Below are 6000 nucleotides of genomic sequence, written 5' to 3' on the forward strand. Positions count from 1 at the left end.
CATTGAATTTATATTATTTGTGGATTTCTTTTATTTTCTTATTTCTGAAGCACATCGTGTGTTGAGAAAAGGGTTTGTGTTGGTTTTATTTATATAAATACATATTTGAACTGACAAATCACCTGCTACATTCCCGTATTTTCGGTTGTTGTTACTTTAAGTCCTCTGTGGTCACCTCTAGGGCAGAATCACTCCCACGCAAAACATCTCAAACAACCATTACTGCCGTATAAGACTTGAATATGCCCTTCAGGCGCTACATTTACAACAAAAAAACGATCCTGTTCTGAATGCGCCTTTGTGCAGATATCTCTCAACTCTGTACTCATTTACTGTCTGATCTCAACTCTAGCCACAAACACACACACTGAATGTGGTCTACTCATAGTGTCTATGGCATCATTTGCTTTGATAGTGAACGCTCGCTCTCCAGCTCATTCAGTCACTACAGTTATGGTACCTGTGAGAGAACAGCCCTGCTTACCATCAGCTCACTGTTCTTAAGACAGTGAAGCCAAAAGCTCACACTACACCCATAGCTGAACCATATGTACCTCTATTAAATGGTGAGGGTTTCTTAAAGATCTCCCCATGGCAAAAAATAAATAAAATCCCTTTTATTTGAATGGACAAATTGTCCCGAGTTGAAGTTAGATAGTCTGCGCCTTTACAGGAGTGTAAGTGAGAGGAGAACTAAATACTGTAGAGGAGAAGTACTGAGATCTGATCCTGGGGTGACTGACGGTTGTTAGCTGCTCTGCTGCTAGGTCCACAGCTCCTCTGTAATAATGATGCAACTGGACTCAATCAGCCCTGAATTAGCACGTACAATGGAGCATGAGGTAATGTCACGCTACAAGCATAACCTTTCCTCCAACAACGGCACCGACATCAAATAGCTGGCAAACCGCTGCTTCTCGCTTCCGATGTTCACTTTATACAATGGTTTCATTAAAAAGAAAATGAGAATGAGTGGGCTGGCCTTTTTTTAGAAGGAATTCTCCAATCTCCAGGCATCCTCACAGACAGCAGACAGAGAGACAGTGAGTGAGGGATCAGCCCTGCATACAGCACAATAAGGCCATGCCCTGCAGTGAGGTTGTCTTGTGTTCAGACAGTGTGATCCATCACAGGGTTACTCTCAGCTTTGTATTAATCTAGTTGAAAAATGCCTCAGCATGAGAAGGGGAGGAACAAAGGGAGTACATCCTCACTGGCTTGTCAGAGAGGCTTTCACAGGGCTGGGATTTGGCACAACTCAGCTGAAATATGCACCTCGACACAGAATGTACACCAGCAAGCACTGCCTCATCCCATTCGGTACAATTCTGATAGATTATAGCTGCTCTCTAGTAATGAGTTCTGTTAAACATGGTCTGAGAAAGCATTTCACTTGCATTTTGGTCAAAGGACTGAGCCCCGACAAATCCATTAGTACTACATGTTAATGTACTAGTATGTTAAATCAGTGCTTCTAAAAGAAAGTCAAACAAGCATGTTGGTTTTTTACCACTCTTTAATTGTACATTAAAACATTTCTCAGGAACCACGGGCAACAAGCACACCAGGTGTGGGTTCGCACAATGATGGTTGCACAGCCACCAACATCCCGACACAATCATTAAAAGTGGTATTATAAATCACCACCACCAATACCAGTTACCCACCACCACCCCACAATAATCATCTTTCTACTTCTTATCCATATCACCGGACAACAGTCTTGCTTTTATTAGACCCCACAGGGATCTGCATCATACTGCACATAGTCATCAGAACACACCAACAACGCATCCAACAAAGCAGGGCACTGCCCCAGTTCTTTAAAGTGGACAACACAGACAAGACACACACAGACACAAGGATGCAAGAGCAGGGATATAGGGGGATCTTTTATCACTGCACCTCACAGACAAGAGGCCAGAACATACAGTGCCTTCAGAAAAGTATTCACACCCCTTGACTTTTTACCAAATGTTACAGCGCCTGAATTTAAAAATGTATTAAATTGAGACGATTTTGTGTCACTGGCCTACCCACAATATCAAAGTGAAATTATGTTGAGACATTTCTCCAAATTAATTACAACTGAAAAGCTGAAATGTCTAGAGTCAATAAGTATTAAACTGCTTTGTTATGGTAAGCCTAAATAAGTTCAGGAATAGAAATTGGCTTAACAAGTCACATAGTCACTGTGTGCAATAGTAGTGTTTTTTTTAATGACTACCTCATCTCTGTAACCCACACATTCAATTATCTGTAAGGTCCCTCAGTCGAGCAGTGAATTTCAGACAGTTTCACCCATAAAGACCAGGGAGGTTTTCCAATGCCTCGCAAAGAATAGCTCGCACCCATTGTTAGATGGGTAAAAAAAAAAAAGACATTGAATATCCCTTTAAGCATGGTAAAGTTATTAATTCACTTTGGATGGTGTATCAAAACACCCAGTCACTACAAAGATACAGGCATCCTTCCTAACGCCGCTGCCGGAGAGGAAAACAATTACAGAGTGTAATGGCCGTGATAGGAGAAAACTGAGGATGGAGAAACAACAATTACTTCACAATACTGACATAATTGACTGAGTGAAAAGAGGGAAGTCTGTAAATAATAAAAAATATTCAAAAACTAGCTTCCTGTTTGCAACAAGGCACTAAAGTAATACTGCAAAAAATGTGGTAAAGCAATACAATTTTTGCAATGAATACAGGCTGTATCATATCCGGTCGTGATTTGGTCGTCCAGGGTAGGCCGTAATTTTAAATAGGTGGTGGCTGCCTCATGTTATGGATATGCTTGTAATCGTTAAGGACTGAGGAGGTTTTCAGGATAAAAAAATGAATGGAATGGAGCCAAGTACAGGCAAAATCCTTGAGGAAAACCTGTCTCAATCTGCTTTCCACCCGACACTGGGCGATTACTTCACTTTTCAGCAGGGCAATAACTTAAAACACAAGGCCAAATGGAGTTGCTTACCAAGAAGACAGTGAATGTGCCGAGTTACAGTTTTGACTTAAATCTACTTGAAAATCTATGTCAAGACCTGAAAATGATTGTCTAGCAATGATCAACAACCAATTTGACAGAGCTTGAATACTTTTTAAAATGGGAAAATGTTGCACAATCTAGGGGTGGAAAGCTCTTATGGACTTACCTAAAAAGGTCGCAGCCAAATGTGCTTCTACATACAGTTGAAGTCAGAAGTTTACATACACTTAGGTTAGAGTCATTAAAAATCGTTTATAAACCACTCCACAAATTTCTTGTTAAACTATAGTTTTGGAAAGTCGGTTAGGACATCTAATTTGTGCATGACAAGTAATTTTTCCAACAATTGTTTACAGACAGATTATTTCACTGTATCTCAATTCCAGTGGGTCAGAAGTTTACATTCACTGAGTTGACTGCCTTTAAAACAGATAGGAAAATTCCAGAAAATGATGTCATGGCTTTAGAAGCTTCTGACCACTCAGGCATCATACCGCTCAGGAAGGAGACGCATTCTGTCTCCTAGAGATGAACTTACTTTGGTGCGAAAAGTGCAAATCAATCCCAGAACAACAGCAAAGGACCTTGAAGGTGCTGGAGGAAACAGGTACAAAAGTATCTATATCCACAGTAAAACGAGTCCTATACCTGAAAGGCCACTCAGCAAGGAAAAAGTCACTGCTCCAAAACTGCCATAAAAAGCCAGACTATGGTTTGCAACTGCACATGGGGACAAAGATCGTACTTTTTGGATAAATGTCCTCTGGTCTGATGAAACAAAAATATAACTGTTTGGCCATAATGACCACTGTTATGTTTGGAGGAAAAAGGGGGAGGCTTGCAAGCCGAAGAACACCATCCCGACCGTGAAGCACGGGGGCATCAGCATCATGTTGTGGGGGTGCTTTGCTGTAGGTAGGACTGGTGCAATTCACAAAATAGATGGCATCATGAGGCAGGGAAATTACATGGATATATTGAAGCAACATCTCAAGACATCAGTCACGAAGTTAAAGCTTGGTCGCAAATGGACATTGACCCCAAGCATACTTCCAAAGTTGTGGCAAAATAGCTTAAGGATAACAAAGTCAAGGTATTGGAGTGGCCATCACAAAGTCCTGACCTCAATCCTATAGAACATTTGTGGGCAGAACTGAAAAAGCATGTGCGAGCAAGGAGATCTACTAACCTAGTTATACCAGCTCTGTCAGGAGGAATAGGCCAAAATTCACCCAACTTATTGTGGGAAGCTTGTGGAAGGCTACCTGAAACGTTTGACCCAAGTTAAACAATTTAAAGGCAATGCTAACAAATACTAATTGAGTGAAGTAAACTTCTGACCCACTGGGAATGTGAATAAATAAAAGCAGAAATAAATAATTCTCTAATATTATTCTGACATTTCACATTCTTAAAATAAAGTGGTGATCCTAACTGACATAAGACAGGGACTTTTTACTAGGATTGAATGTCAGGAATTGTGAAAAACTGAGTTTAAAGGTATTTGGCTAAGGTGTATGTAAACTTCCGACTTCAACTGTAGTTGACTCAGGTGTAAATATTTACGTAAATGAGATCTGTATTTCATTTTCATTAAATTTGCAAACATTTCTAAAAACATGTTTTCACTTTGTCATTATGGAGTATTGTGTGTAGATCGTGAGGGAAAACTTCAAACTTAAATTTTTTAAAATTCAGACTAACACAAAATGTGGAATATGTCAATGGGCATGAATACTTTCTGAAGAAACTGCATATATCCCAGCAACATGAGCACACACTAACATACAGACAGCCCGCCCCCTGGCTCTAGGCTCTCTCAATGCTGGACTTGGCTAAGGGACAAGAGCTCTCATCTTAAACCAGGAAATAACAAGAGCTCTTGGTGCATATGGGGCAGAGAAGCCAACACATACCTGAGCCTCAGAGAATATATATTGGTGTGTTATGTTTACACTGCAACAGCCTTATGGAACTAAATGTAACATTGCCAACAAGATGCCAACAGCCCAGGCCAAGGCAGTATAATAATGTAGTGTAATATCGCTTTCTTTGGCCATTTTCATATCCTTAATGTTATTAAACTACACTGAACAAAAATATATGAAATTGTTGCATTTGGTGAACAAGTGAACAAAGAGACAGAATGATTAAAGACCTTCCAGAGCTCATTAATTCCAGTGTCATGCTGCTCGAGTTGTCAGTGGTCTCTGCCCCATAGGCTAACTGTAATTCAGCAGATGTCAAGATTCATTTATTCTGATTAACCTCCTCTCACACCTATGATGTCGACGTCGAGGGAGGGAGGAGGCAGGGAGATGGAATCCACAGGTTTGTGTGTCAATGACGTTTGATCTAAGTTTCAATGGAGGTTTCAGAAAACAGCATGGCTCTTCTACTGCAGCAACAAAAGTTGTTAATGATATTATTGATGCCACAGGGCGAGAAACGGCACAGTCTCCCTTTTCATCGAGCTGTCAGAAAGGCATTCGACGCCGTTGATCATGACGCGTTGCAAAGACTTGGATAGGATCATCTGATCGGGCAGTCTCATGATTCAAAGGTTAACTATCAGATAGAACTCAGTGTGTTCAGTTTGATGTTGTGTCATCAATTGTCCTAACTAAGCTGTCAGCTGAAGTTGATTTTAAATGACAAGACAAACGTTATGGTTATCACCTCTTCCACGTATAGTCAGAGTAGCAACTTACAAGTACTTGGGTTTCTAGATAGATGAGTGTCTCACTTTCAAAACCCCACATCGAATGTCTTTGAGGTCAGGAAGAGGCTATTTTCGTGGCTGTAATTAATGATGGCGATTTTTTGTACATGTACGCTTCTGTAACCACATTGTCCAGCAGACAAATTAGGGGGGGGGGGGGGGGGGGGGGGGGGGAGTATGCCAGTTCACTGCCCCTTTCACTTGGAACGAGCTTCAAAAAAGGTCCTGAAATGACAGGAGCTCGTCCCTTTAAATGAGATTAAAACTACGTTAAACACTATGATGGGAAA

The sequence above is a fragment of the Oncorhynchus mykiss genome, chromosome 7 (genome assembly GCF_013265735.2).
Source record: "Oncorhynchus mykiss isolate Arlee chromosome 7, USDA_OmykA_1.1, whole genome shotgun sequence".
Taxonomy (NCBI): Eukaryota; Metazoa; Chordata; class Actinopteri; order Salmoniformes; family Salmonidae; genus Oncorhynchus; species Oncorhynchus mykiss.